The sequence below is a fragment of the Kogia breviceps genome, chromosome 2 (genome assembly GCF_026419965.1).
Source record: "Kogia breviceps isolate mKogBre1 chromosome 2, mKogBre1 haplotype 1, whole genome shotgun sequence".
NCBI lineage: Eukaryota > Metazoa > Chordata > Mammalia > Artiodactyla > Physeteridae > Kogia > Kogia breviceps.
Window position 1 is genome coordinate 97163820 of NC_081311.1, and position 19956 is coordinate 97183775.

Below are 19956 nucleotides of genomic sequence, written 5' to 3' on the forward strand. Positions count from 1 at the left end.
GGTGCGGAAGTTCCTGACCCTAGTGTGTGTCTTCCGGTTCTTCACATCCAGGGTGAGGATCGGCTTATATTTTGATGACCCCTGGGCAAAGGTAGACACCAGCGAGAAGTGAAATTCCCCTAACCCGCCGCCCAGCCCCCATTTTCAGTCTCTTACACTTTAAAAAATAGTTCAATCATAATTAAATCAGCCTAAAGCTGCAATACTTCTGTTCCTGGGAGTAGACTAGAAACCTAAAGAACACAGAGCCCAAACTGCCCCTTCTCTTGTCAGGGCAGCTGGACCGGCTGGCGGTCATTCACTGGCTTCTTACTAAGACCCTGGGAACAGCCTCAGGCTGAGCAGGGGAGCCCAGAAGAGGCTCTTTCTGGAAAGGTTCCCTAGGCTGCAGTGGGGGGAAGTGTTTCTTCCCTGGTCCTCTGAGTATCCCACCCCTGGCATCTGGGGCAATCTTTGGGGATCTGGACCCCGCAGGAGGGACACAAAGAGTGTCCTCCTTACTCTCCCTTCCTCATCCATTCACAGAGTGGGGACTTCTGCCTTCTGCATCCTGTGTGGGACTGGTCTTGCTTACACACACAGACTCACTCCTGGGGCATAAGGAGCAACAGGCAAAGGTGTCAAGATAAAAATACTTGGACTTGCAGGCGTAAGTGTCAAGTGGTTGACAAAAAAATCTCAGAAATGATGGGCTGTTCAGGGATCACAGAGATGGGGGAGCTGTGGTCGGAGAAGCCCTTAGGCTACTGAGCTGTCAGGAAGGCATTTAGATGTTGGATGAAATGAATGGAGGATGGGACCTGGCCAGAGTGTGGGTAGCTGGGGCAAAGCCACCAGGAGATGGACATGCAGAGTGCAAATGCCAAGGAGCAGGGTTTGCACTGGGTCGTGGAAAAAGCTGGATTTGGGACGAAAATTGACATGACAAAGACCATCCTTTAGAAGGAAATGGTGACTAGCATTTGAAAGAGTTCCACAAGAATTTTCTCCCTATTTTATTGGGCAAACATTGTAACGAGAGCAAAGAATAGCAAACATGTAAAAGCATTCATCTTGCCCCAGTCAGACGCAGGACATGCTTTTGTTTTGCCATCTTTGCTTCTATCCACATACATTTTTCATGGCTACAGTCAATTTTTTATTTTCCAGATTTCTCTTAACATTTTTCGTGTTGCTATATACTCTCTTCATAGTTACACTTTTTATGTTGTTCCATGTATTAGGTGAGAGGCTTTGAGCAACTTAAGCTTTCGGAGACTCAGTTTTCTCATTTTAGAAATGAGGATAATTAACACCTGTCAGGGGATTATTGTAAAAGTATGGTTTAATAGTTGACTAAGTGTTCAATGAATGATGACAACTGCCACTATTTTTAACTTCTAGTTCAAAGCTTAGATTCCCTGCTCTTGGGACGTTTGATGCAGATCGAGTTATTACAGTTTTACTCTCTCAAATATTTGTAACTACAAAATACATTCACGCATTTTATTTCACTTGATCTTACCCGCAAGCTTTTTAGGCATTTTTCCTATTTGCAGACAGAGAAACAGCGAGAGGCTTGTCGCCTGGTGACTGATGCGGGGGGCTTAGCTCTTCCGACCCCCATCCCCCATTTGTCCATGACACCAAGTGGCCCTCCATTCACTGGACTGGGGCTTCAGTCTGATGGTTTTCATTGACTTCTTCCATATAAACTGTTTTATGTAAAAAGAAAATTAAATTGTTAAATTGTCTCCATTACATGTCATTTTGGGCTTTTCTACTCTCATCTCAGACCACTCTCTCCTGCTCACCACACTTCTGGTCTGCATGACCAGAATGCAGCAAAATGTGCCAACCGCTGATTAGAAGTAGAAACAAAGGTGTCTGATCTCGCTGGGGGAGAGGAGTCCCCTCCGATGGGAAGGAGTGGAGTGAGAGGCAGCCTTTGACCTGGACATTAAACGATGGAGGACTTTCCCTGACGGAGGTGAAGGAGGAGCGAGGCAGAGCTGGCTGCAGGAGGAGGGTGAGCAAAGGCTTGTAGGCAAAAGAAGAAGAACAAAAACAACAACAAACCCAAGGCACGGGCAGAGAATAATCAGGAAGTGCCCGACATTGACTGAACAGCAGTTCATTCCCTTCTGGTTTGTCAGGTTTTGCTTTTAAAGACAACAGAGGTAGAACATTTCAATCATCTTGAGTCAGCTGATCCCTCTACTTCTCTTTAGTGTTTCCATGCATCTCCCATGATTACCTTCTTCTGCTGTTATTAAAAAAGCATTTGTTCTTTGACATTATTGCCCTTGTGTTCTCCCAGATGATTTTTCATGTTATTTTCTCGGGCTCTTTTCCTATTTGTTCATTGTCTCAGACCAAGTGTAAGTGTCACCTCCTTTGAGAAGCTGGTTCTGGTCCCCACCTCTGCCCCACCCCCAGCCTCAGCAGTGTTCTTGCTCTGGCTGGGCCCTGAGGCCAGTCTTGGGACAGGACAGGTTTCTGCCTCTCCCCTGGAAGGCAGCAGGATCCCTGAGGTTATGGCTGGGTCTCTCCTTGCCTTTCTTCCCAGCATCTACACAGTGCCGGGTGTGGCTCAGAGAGCATGCATGCATGAATGAATGAATGAATGAGTGAGTGAATGAATGAGTGAATGAATGAATGAGTTAATCAATGAGTGAATGAATGAACGAATAAGTGAATGAATGAACGAGTGAGTGAATGAATGAACGAGTGAGTGAATGAATGAATGAGTTAATGAGTGAGTGAATGAACAAATGAGTGAATGAATGAATGAACAAATGAGTGAATGAATGAGTGAGTGAGTGAATGAATGAGTGAATGAATGAATGAAGAGAGCCAAGAAGCAGCTAACTGAAGGTAGAGAGGAGTTGAGGGTGTGGAAAGGTATCAGGGAAGATATCTGGTCATGGAAGGTGAGGAGAAGGGTTCAGTTAAGCATGAAGCCAAGCAAAAGTAAAGAAACAGCAAAAGAGAAGGGAGGAAATATAGAGTTTCATAAAAAACTGAAAAAAATATAAAAGTTTGTAGTTGGGGAGGAAGTTAGGATCTAGTGGAGAAGCACCCCCGTATCACAGCCCAAACACCACCGCCTCAGACTGGTCTCATGCATTGGTTCTCAAACCTCAACGTCCATCAGAGTCACCCAGAGAGCGTATTAAACCCAGATGGCTGGGGCCCAGCTCCAGAGTTAGGCCTGAGATGGGGGCCAAGAGTCTGCATTTCTAATGAGCTCCCAGATGTAGCTGCTGATCCTGGGTCCACACTTTGAGGACCACTGGTCTAAAGCAGGTTTTCAGCTATTCTCTCTCTACTTTCCACTTTCCTTATACGACTTATTAACCCTCACTCTGTGCAAGCGCTTTCTATCACACGACACCCTTAATTTTCACAAAAACCTTCTGTGATACTTTTATGATCTCCATTCTACACATAAAGGAAGAAGCAAGAGAAATTAAATTATGGTACCAAAATCATATAGCTAGTGAAGCTCTAAAGTCTGTTTGACAGTAAGAGCAATTTTAAATTCTGTAAAGACTGGGACTCACTGTCAGTGGTGGGACCCTGGACAAGGCACTTCTAAGGCCTCAGTGTCTTTTTAAATGAGGTTATTATAGTAGCACATATTTCACTACGGGTTGTTGGGAGAATTCAATGTGTTAATTCACAAGAGCTGATAGCATAATTATGATCTGAAGTGTACCCGATTCTTAGGCGCCTGCCCTCCCAACTAGAATATAAATTCCATGAGGACAAGAAGTTTGCCCTGTTGGTTTCTGGGACCCCAGAACACATAACAAAACCTAACACACACTAGACCCTCAAGAAACACATCTCGTTGTCTTGTTTTTTGCCAGACAACCTTTTCTTTTAAAACCAACATTACTAGTACCTTTGAGACAGAGCTTTTAGTATATTTGCATATGAACATCTAAGTGCATTTACTACGTCCATCTAGGTCAGAGTTCCTCAGCCTGAGCACTGCGGGCATTTTGGGCTGAATAGGCTTTGCCGTGGGAGGAGGAGTCTGTTGCTGTGGGATGTTTAGCCGCACCTTTGCCCTCCACCCACTAGATGCCAGCAGCACCTCCCCAGGTGTGACAACGAGAAATGTCTCCAGAAACTGCCGGATGTTTCCTGGGGGTCAAAGCCCCTGAAGCTGAGAACCACTGACTTAGGTATTTCAGACGTGTCTCTCTGGCTGGCATGCCCCCTCTCAAATGTCCTGCTTGACCACAGAGGTCTTAGTCCTACTAGTTTCCCTTCCTACGGCTTCCCAGAGAAAGATCCTCCACATTGGCATGGCCCCTGCCTTAACTCCTCAGGAATTGGAGAACAGCACTGGGGGCTGGATATGGCTCTTGCAAGCCACCATATTGTAGGTGATAAGGTCCCTCCAAGGGTGGGTCCCTGAGGAGTTCTCACCCGTCGGGAGTGCCAGCCTTCGGCCCTCAGTCCTCACAGCCCAGCCCATTTCTGGGGGTGTCTGGCCCTTAGAAGGTCCCATCAGAAACAAATGTTCCTCCTAAGGCCTTTCCTTAGTCGCTCCCCTCACCTAGACAATACCAAAACCCAAAGAGGTACCTTCCCTGAAAGCAGAGTTATTTAATCTGCATTGATGCCTCGTGTGAAGCTTTACAAAGCAAGTGTGAAATGAAGACATGTCACTGTATCCTTCGGCTACCATCCCAGCTCCTTTTTGCTACTAATACAGATGGTTAAATTCCTGAATAAGAATGCTTCTGCATGAACGTGCACACACACACACACACACAAGAACAAAGAAATTTTAAGGACAGTATGGTCTAAATCCACATTTGGAGGAATTTTTCTCCCCTAAAGGAAATGTGACCCGTATTTCACACCCAGTGAACGTGCTCTTTTATGGAGCCGTGAGGACCAGTTTCCCTCCTTGTGGTTCCTGAACATCTCTATTCTAGAAGGGAGAAGGGACTGCACCCCTGCCTTGGCGTAACCAAAATGCTCAAAGGAACTGCCTGCTGGCAAAGGTGAAATTCAGGTGTCCACCTCCAGAGAAAGCAATAGCTGCCTGTGACTTTAAAATAGCCATCTCTCCTCCTCAAACCCCCTGCTGGTCTTTATCAAGGTTTTAAAAAGCACAAGGACTAGTCTCAGGCAGGTACCCCATTATATCTATAGTTAGAAATAAATCTAGAAACGCATCCTCTATACATTAACCTATGTCATAGTGTCAATCTGCTTTATAAAACTATTTTTAGCCACATTTCCTCAATTATGATTTACATTGAAATTTAACAATTAAAGCCTATGCCTCTCCTACGCTATGAATGACCATAATTAGCCCTCAGCCACCCAGAGATGTGTGTTCTATCTGGAGTTGAAGAAGGTGGTTTTTTTTCTCACCTCACACACAGGAAGGAATTGATCTGGGTTTGGTGTTGGTCCCAGCCTCCCCACTCCTGTGACTTTGCTTTAGAATAAAAGTGGGCAAAAATAATTTTTCCAGATAAGCAATGAGCTTATCTGCAACTCACTGTCAAAGTAACCTTAATGATCAGGTGCTGATGGGGAAGAGGAAACATGTTCAAGGAAACATCCAGGCATGATTGGCGTTTGTTTTTCCAAACAAACGTGTGGGTGTTGAGGCCAATTGTTTGCAGGAATGTGGGAGAGATAGTGCCTTAGAGTAATTTGTTCCTCCTACAACTCTTAGAGTTTTAATTAGCAGATGGGTTCCATTTTTTTCCCCCAGCTACTTTCTTTTCCATGACCAAAGGTAATTGTTTTTCCATGCATTCAAACCTCAATGCTTGAAAATCCCTCCATTCTTACTAAAGCAAAGACCTCTAGCAAAGACTTTTGGCCTACAGCTGAAAGTTCTCCAATGTCAATGATGATAATAAAGCCTATCCAAGAGCCTCCAGGACCCGGCACCAATAGGTTACATCCCAGGGTGGCCCATTGAACTGAGGGCTCTGCCTAGTTCCGTGTTTTCCACGCTCAGGGGTCTCTTCCCACCAGTCAGGGAATCAGCCAGGCTAATTACCTCTGGCTCATCTCGCCACATGTTGCTTCCCAGCATCAGAAGGGGTTAGAAGCAGGATAAGGAAGATGAGGGGGTGCATGGAAGAGAAGGGTTGTCTCAGTGGACTTTTTCTGCATTTTAAGCAGTTCACAGGAAGGCAAAATTGGAAAGCATGGCTGTAATGAGATCTGGAATTATCCACATTCCCCCTGCAGGCTAGTTTGCACCCTGAACCCTACCTGAGCTGTTGATTTAGCCCCAGATCCTGTAAATGAAATATCAGCCTTCAACCAACAGTTGCAATTTCTAACTCCAGAGGAGCAAAAGAGAGAAGTGCTTAGAAAACAAAATAAATCCAAGATCTCTAAGTCTCTTAATTTGGAGAGAGGTCAGTTAGGAAACACCTCATTGAGAGAAGTACAGATTAGAAAAATCGATCAAGACCAGATGATACTTGGTAAATTTAATGTATAGATTTATAGGATGAATACAGAGAGCCATAAAGAAATATCCTACCAATCTGTTGCTCGTTGGTGAATTTTAACTCTAAGGTGTTAGAGAAAAGCATTAATTATTTTGAAAAAGGCATGGATTTAAGTACAGATTCTAGGAAAAATCCCTCACTCACTGTCCTGCCTCACACTCTTGGATGAAAACCCCAGTTTGGCCCAAGATCCTTGGGGGCAGCAGGTATTATGATTTCTAGAAGCCTTGGACTTTCATTCCTCCTGGGGGGAGGGAGGGTGTTCTGAGATGAATTCAGATTCTTGAGCTGCAGGAAAGTCCTCCGTGGTTCCTATTTCCCTGATGTGGTAACTGGCCGCTAAATGAGCTTCAGAGGTTGCAAGCAGGAATAATACTTTCAAGTCTCCCAGGTCATGACGGTCGGACTCACATCTGCCTCCGCTTCTCCTCTCTGCCTCTATCGCTTTGATCTTTCTCTTTCCTGGAATTTGATTTTCTGCGGGTTGTGAGAGGGAGTCATTATCATGCCTGCGCTGTCGACTCTCTTTGAGGTTTATAATTTCAGATTCCAACACATTCCAGGCACACTCTTTTATCTCCAAAATTTGAATTCCTTTTTGGGCTTTACAGAAAGTCTGGTCCCTGGATACTCTTTTTTTTTTTTTTTTTTTTTTTTTTTGCGGTACACGGGCCTCTCACTGTTGTGGCCTCTCCCGTTGCGGAGCACAGGCTCCGGACGCGCAGGCCCAGCGGCCATGGCTCACGGGCCCAGCCGCTCCGCGGCACGTGGGATCCTCCCGGACCGGGGCACGAACCCGTGTCCCCTGCATCGGCAGGCGGACTCTCAACCACTGCGCCACTAGGGAAGCCCCCTGGATACTCTTTACTTTAGGCAAACTTAACTTTCGCCTTAAAAAAAAAATACCTTTATTGTGCACGGAATTATTTTCCTTCTATGAAATTTTTCTTTCAGTCTCTAAGGATTACAGAGAAAGCAGAGGACTTCCAAAATTCTCTTTCTTGGTTTGGAGCCCACTTTTCCTTCAACATCTCCAGATACTTCCCAAACGATGACGTGACCAGAGGCTGTTTGCCAACTGAGAGGACAATGAAGGGGGACTCTGGAGCCTGACACGCGTGGGTGCAAATCCCAGCTCAACCAGCGGCCAGCAGAGCCCCTTGGTCAGGACACCACTGCTCTGCATGGCCGTCCTCTTGTCTCCTTGCAGCTCGTCGCCCTAATAAGGGAGTGACTGCCCTGTCACATCCTGCTCCAAACAAGACCCAGGGTAACACGATGGACCCCTTCCCTTCTTCCCTCTTTTCCATCTCCCCCTTTCTTTCCTCACTTCCTTTTAAGCCCTCAGAGTTGACAACAAGCTCCCCCTTTAGGATCAAAGGACTTGGTCCCCTGGCAGCTGGGGGAGCTGCCACAGAGAGTCCTCCACCCCCGGCTTATTCTGGAATTGCCTCTGCTGAAGGGAGTCCCTGGCCCATGTCGCAGCCCCTCCCAGGACCGCTCAGCCATGACCATCACAGAGTATAAAGTCTCAGCCCCTCTTTCCAACTTGAGACTCAGAAGGATAATCTCAGCTTCAGAGCCCCCAGTGGGCTTAGCTGTGAATTTTTGGTGACTGTGTCCCAGCTCAGCTTCTCCCTTAGCCCCTGAAGGTGATGTTTTCCCCTGAGCCACACCCCAATAAACTTCCTGCACACTAATCTCCATCCCAGCATCTGTGTCCTAGGGAATTCCACCTGCAACAGCTGTGATGAGGTAGGATACCGAAGACACAATTTGGTGGATGAGGAAGTGCACTTTAAATAGGCTGAGAGCAATACAAGATGAAGGCTAGCAAAGAGTCGTTAAGTTACCATTCAAAAAACTTCAATAGGGTGAAAATAGTGAGGGGGGCTTCCTGGAGGAGGTGTTGTAACTTCTTGATGGGTAGGATTTGTAAAGAAGAAAGAACAACACAGGATGCTTTTGACAGAGGGAATCACTCAAGCAATTTGAGACAGAACATCCCTAGTTTGTGAAACAGGAGTTTTAGGAAGGCAAAGCAGACACCATTTGCTGGGGGGCGGGAGGGAGCTAGATATAGAGTTTGAATATGCTGGATTGTGATTAAATATAGAGTTTGAATATGCTAGATTGTGGTTAAATATTAGATTTGGAAGAACTTTGACAGCCAGGCTGTGACATCCAATACCCACAAGCGGTGAGGAGCAATTGTTGGGGCCAGGTGGGCAGAGATTTCATAGAAATACTTGAAGCCAGTTATTGAAAATCACTCCTAATTTTACTTATTTTAACAAAAATCCACTATTTTTCACTTGGTTGTAAATGACAACCTGCATCCAAATTTCACTACGTGTAGCTGTTCTATCAACCTTTGACTGTTCCATTGCAATTACACTTTCCCCGTCCTGGGGTGTCGGCACATAATGTAGGGAGTTTGAGGGCAGTACCAGGGCATGTACTGCCATGATCTCCCCCTGCTGGGTTTGTGTGTTTAGGAGTATTATTGATATTTTGCCAGCAGTTTTTATGACGGGTTAGCATTGGGACTAAATTGGGGGAAGGAAAGCAGGTGGGTGAAAATTCCACTGATGCAAGTGGCGTGTGAAGGGAGCTTGGCATCTGGGCAGGAACAATATGTAGCATGTATCAACATCTCATTCCTGTTTATGGCTGAATAATATTGGACTGAAGTGTATAAACCACATTTTGTTTAACCATGTATCTACTGATAAGCACTTGGGTTGTTTCCACCTTTTGGCTATTGTGAATAATGCTGTGATGAACACAGGCATGCAAGTAATTGAGTCCATGTTTTTGATTCCTTTGGGTATGTACCTAGGAGTGGAATTGCTGGGTCATATGGTAACTCTATGGTTAACTTACTGGGGAACCACCCCACTGTTTTCCACAGCAGCTGCACCATTTTACATTCCACCAGCGATGTGTGAGAGTTACAATTTCTCTGCGGCTTCACCAACACTTGTTATTTTCCATTTTTAAAACTATAGACATCCTAGTAGATGTGAAGTGGTATATCATTGTGGTTCATATTTCATTCTTAATTGTAGAAATTATTTTTGCATATTTCTTTTTTCTTACTTTGCAACAATTTTAATAACCTAGCTCTATATTGATTTTTATTGTAAGCCTTTTAGAAATAGATACACTGGACTTAAGCTGCCTTAAAAGAGCTCACATTTTGTGTTATGAAGCTCTCCATTCAAATTGCTTTTCACTTCCTAGATGATCTTGTCACGGAGGATTTTCTTTCTCTGTTTTTCTTTGTCAAGTCTCTAGTGTTATGCCTGTACGGTCCAGTGGAGATTCTTCTGTTTCCTGAGCAATTTGACAGTTGAACTCATCTAGTCAAAAGAGTTGCTAGTCCTTGTTGTCTCTTTCGAGTAACATTTATATTCTGTTGGCAAGATATGAAACTCCCAGTATCAGAGTGTTCTTTACTGAGGGTGAAATGATACACGGCTATGGAAGTAGCTACAACCAGACCCAACCCTTACCCTGCCGTGATTGACTTCATGACAAATTCTGAAATCCTCAGACTGTCTTTCTTTAAAAACTTCCCCGGCCAAATACTAGCCATTATTTTCATTAATGACTTTAAGAAGGGCTAATGGCAGTCAATCACAAAAGAAAATAAAACTCTCTTTTCTTTCTTTTCCTTATATGTTTTGAACATGAAATAGAGGAAAAGTATAAGGTAATATTTGGGTATTGTTTCCAAATCTTTAAAAATTATGCCTGCATGCAAAAAAGCATTTGAGGAATCTATCACCCTTTGAAAATAAAGCACTAGATAAACTCGGAATAGAAGGGAACTTTCTCAACATAATAAAGGATATAAATGAAAAGCCTATAGCTAATATCATGTTCAGTAGTGAAAGTCTGAAAGCTAAGATTAAGAACAAGACAAGGATACCCACTTTCATCACTTCTGTTCACCATGTATATAGGCATAATAATTAGGCAAGAAAAGAAATAAAAGGCATCCAAATTGGAAAGAAGGTATTAAGACATGTCACAGATGACATGATGTTATATGAAGAAAACCCTAAAGATTCCACAAAAAACTGTTAGAGCTAATAAACAAATTCATCAAAGTTGCAGGCTATAAGATCAACATGCAAAAATGAATATTTCCATACACAAGCAGTGAGTAACCCAAAAAGGCAATTAAAAACAATTTCATTTACAATATCATTAAAAACAATAAAATACTTAGGAATAAAATCAACCAAAGAGGTTCAGGACTTGTAAATTAAAATTACAAAATATAGCTGAAAGAAATTTTAAAAGACTTCAAGAAACAGAAAGACATCCTATGTTCATGCATTGGAAGCCAATATTGTTAAGAACTGAAATACTCCCCAATGTGATCTATAGATTCAATGTAATCCCTATCAAAATCACAATGGCCTTCTTGCAGAATAAAAAACCTGATCCTAAAATTTATATAGTCTCAAGGGACCCCCAATAGCCAAAACAATTGTGTGAAAGAAGAGCAAAGTTGTAGGAATCCTAATTCCCAAATTCAAAAGTGATTACAAAGTCACAGTCATCAAAATAGTGTGGTGCTGGCATAAAGACAGACACAATAGACCTCTGGAATAGGGAGTCCAAAAATAACCCCATATATTCATGGCCAGTTGATTTTGACATTGATGCCAAGACCATTCAATGGGGGAAAGAACATCCTCTTCAAAAAATGGTGCTGGGACAACTGGATATCCACACATAAAGAAATTATGTTAGACCCTTACCTCACACCATATACAGAAATTAACTAAACTAGAGCAAAGACCAAAATGTAAGAGCCGCAACTGTAAAATTCTTAGAAGACAACATGGAGGAAAGTCTTCATGACATCATTAGTTATCAGAGAAATGAAAATCAAAACCACAATGAGATATCTCTTCACACTTACTAGGATGGCTACAAGCCACAATCAGACAATAACCAGTGTGACTGAGGATGTGAGAAATTAGAACCTTCACACACTGCTGTTAAAAATGTAAATGGTGCAGACACTTTGGAAAACAGCCTGGCAGTTCCTCAAAAAAGTTAAACATGAGTTACTTTTCGGCCCAACAATTCCACTCCTAGGTATGTTCCCAAGCGAAATGAAAACATGTGTCCACACAAAAACTTGTACACAAATGTTCATAGTAGCATTCTTTATAACACCCCCAAACAGAAACAATCCAAATGCCTGCCAATGGACATATGTATAAATAAAATGTGGTATATTCATATAATGGATTATTATTTGGCCATCAAAAGGGAGGAAGTACTAGTTCACGTGACAACATGGATAAATCTTGAAAACATGCTAAGTGAAAGAAGCCGGGCACAAAAGGCTTCATATTGTATGATTCCATTTATGTGAAAGATCGAGACTAGGCATATTTATAAAAACAGAGAGTAGATTAGTGACTGCCAGTGGCTGGAGGCGGGGGGGAGGGGTTGCTAATGGGCACAGGCTTTCTTTTTGAGGTGGTGGAAATGTTCTAAACTTGATTGTGGTGATGGTTGCACAACTCCCTGAATATGTGAAAAAAACTTTCAGTGGGTGAATTGTATGGTACATAAATGGTATAATAATATATATTCTATCTCATTAGAGCTACCAAAAAAGGGTTCAAAGGGATTGGACTCCTCCAGCCCTTCCAACCTTGCCCTCACTCATGATAGAGTGGGGAAACCTCCAGTTTCAGCTGCTGGTCTCAAATTGGCCCCCTGTTTGTTCTTTTTGGGTTTCTCCTGTTCTTAGATCCATCAGCTGCTGCATTATTTCCCACTGTTTCCTCCTGCACTTTGCCAATAACCAGCAGTTCTGTGGCTGTTTGCTGCTTTGTCCCACCCACCTGTGCTTTGGGATTCAGCGGGACACTCTGTGACCTGCTTTTTGTTGTAATTATGGTCTGTGGCTTTTTTTGTTTTGCTCTCTGGCTGCTCTGTTTTCATGTAACTATTGTCTGTGTTTTTTTGTTTTGCTCTCTGGCTGCTCTGTTTTTATGTAACTATTGTCTGTGCTTTTTGTTTTGCTCTCTGGCTGCTCTGTTTTTATGTGGGGATTCAGAAAAATAAAAAACTTACTCTGTCAGGGTGACCACCATCTTCCTAGGATCCCTGTAGGAGAGCTTTGTCAAGTACCCCTTTTTGATATGAATTGCAAAGATTCCTCTCCCCAACGTGTTTAATTTGTCTTTGGTCATTTGAGCTTCGTGGATGGGTCACTTGGAGATGAGGAGGTGGGCGTTCTGAGGGTGATCCATAGTTGCCCACACTGCACTTTATATGACCTGGGGGTCCCACCTTCTTTCTGAAGGATCACTAGGGAATCCATTGAGCCCCTTGTTTTATCAGCCTCGAGGCTCTGTAGCACACTGGACTTTCCCAGGTTGTTATTCATATTTTCTCTTGAGCTTCTTCAATAGTGCAATTCAGCCCATCTATTGCTTAGAAAATATTGCTATGGTAACCTATTCCGGCATGTAAAGCTGTTACTTAGAGTTGAGGGAAATGAAGGTGGACTAAAAAACTGAGTACTCCACCCATTCCACCACCGCTTACTCCCCAAAGGCACCTGAAAGAATTAAGGGAAACAAACATGTAGGTATTGAATACAGTGCTGCACTCTGTCCATCACAGATGCGCAAGGGTTCAATCCAGCTGGCGTCTGCAGAGGACCCTTCTCTGAAGCAGAGAATACTGGTGAATTTAATTCCTTGCCACACTGAGGTTTGCAGAAGAGTCTGTAGTGAGACTTCCAGATGTCTAATTTGGGGTCAAGTAATAGTTTGTTTTAAAGCGTCTTCAATTCCTGTGGAGTTCTATTAAGATTTAAACTCCAGTTTCCACAGCTGTGAACGTTGTTCCAAGGCTGAATGCGGAAGTCCAGTGTTTTACAGCTTGTGTCTTCCAAACGGTTGCCAAGGATCCCGGGAAATGTGCACAGGTACAAAGAAGTCTTTCAACTCGAAATGGGGGAAAGGTTCTATATTAGTTTCCTGTGGCTGCTGTAATTAAGTGCCACACACTTAGTGGTGTAAACAACACAAATTTATTATCTTACAATAATCGGAAGTCCAAAGTGGGCCTCCCTGAACTAAAGTCAAAGCGTCAGCAGAGCCTTTTGGAGGCTCCAGGGAGAATGTTTCCTTGCTTTTCCAGCTTCTAGCATCTGCCTGCATTCCTTGACTCACAGCCCTTCCTCTGTCTTCCAAGCTGGCTGGGTAGTATCTTCACATCTCTCCCTGACTCTCTGTTCCTGTTGTTACATCACCTTCTTTGACTCTGACCCTCTTGCCTTTCTCTTATAAGGACCCCTGTGATCACAGTGAGCCCATTTGGGTAATCCAGGGTAACTTTCCATCTCAAGATTATCACTAAGTCACATCCACAAAGTCCCTTTTGTCATGTAAGGTAGTGTATTCATGGTTTCTGGGGATTAGGATATGGGCATTATTGGGGGGGGGCATTATTTCGGCTGCCACAGATCCCAACATATCCGAGGTACTCCTGCTCTCACCAGAACCTGGTCTTTTCACCTGGGTCCCTATGGAGCTGAAAACCTCCAGGCTCTGGTGCCAGGGGAGCTAGAATGCCACCTTACACCTCAAAGCCAAGGATGCCCAGGGATGCTGTCAGGAAACAGACACTTCTTAAGTTTTACTTAGAGTGGGGAAAACATCAAACAGGAAAGTGTCCTATTTAAATCAGTTACTCACCTGCCAGCCTTCTCTGAGGCTTTGCTTCTTCGACTACCCTCACTTTCTCTTTTCCATCTTCAGTTTCTTGCTCCTTTGCCCAAGGATATGTTTAAGCCTCTTCTATCCTAAAAAAGCAAACAGCATTACCTTTCCAGGACACGACAACGGCTCTTGACCTAGGCAAGGTGCAGTTCAAGAACGTTTATTTAACAGGAAACCAGTGCTCATTACACAGGACACCGTGTAGCTGCTGTACAGGACTCTTGACCGCCCTCTGTCTTTGTGTCCACCTACAAGTGCTTCCTACCCTTCTCCAAATACAGAGCCCTGGCTCACCTGCTATTCCCCACTTCACGTCACTCCTCACCATCCTCTCATGCAGCCCTGCCTGGCGTTTCCACCATTTTCGCTTGGCACGAGCTGTTCCCACCACCTAGAATATCTTCCAGTCCTTCCTCTTCTTCTTTACCCAAGAGATCTCTCCTGGCCCCTCCTGTCTCTGGTCAATGCTCGCGTCATCCATGAATCCCCAGGCAGCGTTAGAGGCCCATCCTCAGGGCTCACACGAGGCTCTGCTCATGATGGATTTACTTCCGAGTGTCTCCTCCTCCAGTGGACCACAAGCTCCTTATGAGTAGGGATGGAGTCGCTCCCCCCTGCTGCTGCAGCGTCTAGCACAGTGCCTCATACAAAGTAGTTACTCAGTACAGTTCTCACGGGTGACAGAATGACTCCAAATGTCCTGCTGCAAATTCTCTTATGACTTCTGGCCCTCCTTGCCTCTTCCCTTGGAGATCCTGCTGAATTCTCAACATCAACTTGCTCTGAAGTCCCTCTTCTTCCCCAGAAATCAGCACCTTCTTTTCTGTTCAATCTCTATTTATTAAACTCTTAAACTCTGTGTGCTATACACAAGGGGTACAAAGATAAATAAGACCCGGAGCCATGCCCTCAAGGAGGGTCTAGATCAGGGTTTCCCATTCGTGATGCCACTGACATTTGGGGCTGGATAATTCTCTGTTGTGAGGGCCTGTCCTGTGCACTGTAGGACGTTTAGCAGCATCTCTGGCCTCTACCTGATAAGTGCTGGCCAGCAGCATCCTCCTCCCAATCATGATGACCAAAAACGTCTGCAGACACTGTCAAACGCCCCCTGTGAGACAAAACTGACCTCCGTTGAGAACCACTGGTCTAGATGCAGAGACATCAAGAAACAGAGAGAGAAAAATTTCCAAATGAGGCAGATGTAAGCACAAAGTACAAAAATGATCTGTAAGATAATTAAATTGGAGACTTGGAAAATACTTGTATGTACACTGATGAACTGGCCAAGAATCTAAAGCTTCGTCACATGAAATAATGAAAAGGCAACACAAGACAGCATTTTCAAAATGGGAGACGAGGGGGTTAAAACTTGTTCGGATCCTTGCTATGCAGAAGCTGCTTTGCATCTGTTGATTCCTTTCATTCTCACGACAATCCTGCGAGGCAGGGATGGTTTTCCATTAGTTAGAGGAGGAAAGTGAGCTAATGAGTTAAGGTTATGTGCTCAAGGCGACACCTCAGCTCCTTTGTATTTGCTAACGGCACCACATTCCTCTCTGCGCCCCAGTCTTTGTGGTCAGCACACCGTATTCTTCCAGCCACTCCAGTGTCACCCCTGAATCCATCAGGGTCATGCCTGGAGGACTGCAGCAGCACAATGTCTCATGTCTGTTCTTGTTTCCTTCTCTAATTCCCAGCTTTCCCCACCTCCAGTTTCACCCTGGTCCTCTCCACCCTAAACATTAGGCAGCATGAATCCTAATGCACAATCTGACATTGCACCCGCTTTCTTTCCACTGCGAACCAAATTAAAGTCCAAGCGTCATGGCTTGGCTTTCTAGCCTCCTTTCTCCGAGTTCCACCCAGGTTCCTAGTTCCGTCTCTCACTGCCTCCTAAAGTACGCGTCCTGCTCTGCTAATAGCAGCTAGTATATCTGAAGTGCTTGTATTGGTTCATAGAATCCATACAGCAGCCCAGTGAGGTGGACAGTGCTGTTCTTGTTTTACCAAAGCTGCTTCATTTTTGCCTTTGCTCAGGCTGTTCACATCGTTGCCTGGACACCTGGTTCCTCCCTTCCGTCACCCCCTTTGCTCCAGGTAAAGCCTCCTGCAAGACTCCACTCTGAGGTCACACCTTCCCAAAGCTGCTATCATTGAACCCTTGGAGATGGTTATTTTCTCTGTATAGTACATTGTCCCTGTATTTATGTCACATCCCTCTCACAGTAAGCTTCTAGAATGGCATCAGAACCGCCCCTACACTCCTGGGGTTCTACCCTTAGTACATGCTCAAATACAGGTTATCTGAACAAAGTTGAGGCCCGTGTGGTTTCTCACCTTTAAAATGTTTCCCCTGTCACAGCCGCCCTGGTAGCCCTATTGACCGGAGCATCAGGGCTACGAGGCACGCCTCCCGAGCCCTCGGCCAGCATCGCCCGCTCTTGTCAGGGCTCAGGGGCTCTGTGTCCCGTCTGCACCTGGGGACACCCGCGCCAGCCCTGAGCAGGATGGAGCCTGGCGAGCGGGCACCCCTGCTGTCCCCCTACTCGCCCCGCCCCCTTTCCTCTAGCCTGGTGTCGTGGGAAGGAGCCCCCTAGGGCCCTCCTCTGCCAACAAAAGGAAGACCAATCAACCCCCGGATTCTGCGCAGAGGGGCCGCGGGAGCGCAGACGCAGCCGCAGACGCCGGTCGCTCCCGCTCGGCTGCCACGCCCCCTGCGGGCGAGATGCGGAATCACAGAAAGCGTACGACACCTCCCGGGCTTTATTGGCCTACGTCTGAAACCGTGACGTTTTGATGGTAGGGAGAGGGTGTGAGAAAGAAGGCAAGTCCGAGAAAACATTGTTTTGTATCTGACCCACCCTATCCCTTTTCTGATGTTCGCGGTAGTAGCTTCAATAGCTGCCATTTCCAAGAGCTGACTCGGCTCCATTCGGTGCTAAAGTTTTCCCTTTGCTCTACTGCGTTTAATCCTGCAGATGCCGTGACTTCCTCCCTTTCTGTGGATGAGGAAACGGAGGCACAGAGAGGGAAGTCGCTGTTCAAAGCCTCACGGTCAGTGGTGGAGTCGGGATTCACACAGGTTGTGACTCCAGAAGCTGCGGCCCTGGAAGGTTCGATGAGGGCAGCCCGGTCCGTTCCCAGCGCCAGTGCTCCACACGAGGCTCAGAGAAATGCGAAGGACCCCCGTTCTCCCGCCCCGCAGGCCCCCAGATCCAGAGCAGTACTCCATGATCTTTCCCTGGAGGTGGTGAACTTGCCGCTTGTTCCTCCTTTGATGCATCCTTGCCTCAAGCATGTTTGCGTGTTTCAAGTCCCGGCTTTCCTCCACGTCAGCCATTTTCCCTGTGTAGGAGGCAGGAGTCTGCGCGGGGAGAGCCTGGATGGTGGGAAGCAACTTGGACTTCCTGCCCTCTCCCAACAGAGGGGGAGAGAGAAACCAAATCTGAGAGTCACTGAGTGTTTGCAGGGGCTTTAGAGGTTATTTCTTTAGGTTCTTTCTTATAATCAATGATTTAAGCTGAAAGGAATTAATTGAAATGACAGTGGATATCCGGATGGAGACCCCGGCTTGCAGAAGGGGCAGAAATAGGGGCAGGTCGATAATGGGCAGGACCCCAGGCAAAGTCACGTCCCACAGTCAGCTTGCGCTGAGTCCTGCTGCTGCCTGGACGTCACAGCTGGGGCCACCTCTGCCCCTGATGCAGCTGCTGCTGGAAGATTCCGCATTCTGATGCCTTCAGGTTACACCTAGGTCACAGCCCTTCTGACTGCAGGGGAGGCTTTCTGCTTTCCAGTGGGAAGTGATCCTGCCCACACACCAGGACTTGCCTGGCTCGGTCTCTGAACCTGGGAAGGAGATTAGATACTGGGCAGCCCCACAAACCAAAAATGTCCACTACAGCGGTCATCTAGTTAAAATTGGTTTGCATCCCCTCCCCTCCCCCTGCCTTAAATTACAGATGAGATGCCGAGTCCTAGAGGGGAGAATGGCTTTCTTAATGACATCTCCTGTGCGAACACCAACCAACTGGATCCCGTTGAATGGAGCACTGCTGGCGGATCTCGAGGCTTTGGCTGGCTGGGGCAGGAATGGGGGCCAAGGTGGTTGTGCTGTCCTGCACTGTGCTTTCGCACGTAAGGCATTTCAGACAAAGGCACAGCTGTTTCTTGCTGGAAAGCCTGAGTCTTAGGTGTCTCCTCTGGCCACCCTGCCTTGTGGACGGCTAAACACACTAACGCCATTTCCTGTCTGGCAGTTTTACTTTACAGGATGAGAACATTACAAGGTTTACCAAGAGACTGCCTGTGTTTGTACTCTAGACTGGATGTTCCCACACCTAGCTGTGCTGAGAATCATCCAGATTCCTCTGCCCTGCTAAAGGTCTATATGGGCAATCTCCTGGGCATGGGCAAGAAAAATCTTAAAAAAAAAAAAATCTCGGGCTTTCTTGTGTGGCATTTGGGAACTCACTTCCCAGAACAGAAGCCTGTCTTCCATAGGTAGAGAAGGTTCCAATAGCTCTTTATCAGCTGAAGTCCACCTGAACCCAAGGATGCAGAATTTCCAGGCTTAGAAATAGCTGGGACATTTCTTTTCCAGGCTTAGAAATAGCTGGGACATTTCTATCTGCATGTCACATGACTTGGAAAACAATATTACAATTGCTTATGACACCTTTCTCCTGTAGACCTACCAGGTTCCTAAGAGGAGCTCAGCCACATGCATCTGTGTCCTCTGCAATTCCCGGCACCTAGCAGGCTCTTGATTCATGAACATTTAGCCTTATCCAAAGTCACTGTTCCCTCCACCAAACACCCAATACAAATCAGCCTTGAAAACTGCATGAATCAACTTGACAGTAAAAGGCCCAAGATAGCTCAGGTTCTTCAGTGAGTCCTTGTACCTGATTCCGTTGGGCAGCAGGCCTTTTGTGTAGGATTTAGGCATTAATAAAGACAGCTACCAGGTACTTTGTACTGTCCTAACACCTTACATGTTAGTGCATTCAATTCTTACCACCTTACAAAGTAGGTTTTATTACTTTCTTTGTTCTACTCATTTAACAGGCCCAGAGCTGGAACTTGAATTTAGGCATTCTGGTTCCAGAGCACTCATTTGTAACCACTATGATTTTTTTTCTTAATATAAACTTATTTTTGGCTGTGTTGGGTCTTCGTTGCTGCACGTGGACTTTCTCTAGTTGCGGTGGGTGGGGTCAACTCTTCTTTGTGGCGCGCGGGCTTCTCACTGCAGTGGCTTCTCTTATTGTGGAGCACAGGCTCTAGGCACACGGGCTCAGTAGTTGTGGCACACGGGCTTAGCTGCTCTGCGACATGTGGGATCTTCCCGGCCCAGGGCTCGAACCCATGTCCCCCGCATTGGCAGGTGGATTCTTAACCACTGCACCACCAGGGAAGTCCCACCACTACGTATTTTTGAATAAACAAAATTCTTTTTTGGATATCCCAAATTCAGTTTTAACCTGAGCAGCTAAGACCAAAATAAATTTAGAAATAGCAATGACACACCTGTGGCCCAGAGGACCCAAAGGTCTCTACTTGCTGGCAGTGATCTCCTTGGCTTCCAGTCCATGCTGCCTGGCCTTCCTGGCTGAAGCCACTTAATCCCATTTGTCAAGTTAGTGGCCGCACACATGCCACCAGCAGCTGTGTTCTTAGCATAGGAACCT

The 19956-nt window shown here is 45.6% G+C and overlaps 1 long non-coding RNA gene across 1 annotated transcript; it reads right to left on the minus strand.

The window, feature by feature from the left end:
- Positions 1 to 2: 2 nt before the first annotated feature.
- LOC136793584 (uncharacterized) lies at positions 3 to 16945 on the minus strand. The gene is made up of 4 exons (XR_010839075.1): positions 16601 to 16945; positions 14237 to 14343; positions 1505 to 1694; positions 3 to 81 (listed from the first exon to the last, which is right to left on the minus strand). It is a non-coding gene; the product is annotated as an uncharacterized lncRNA (long non-coding RNA).
- Between the last annotated feature and the right edge of the window lie 3011 nt (positions 16946 to 19956).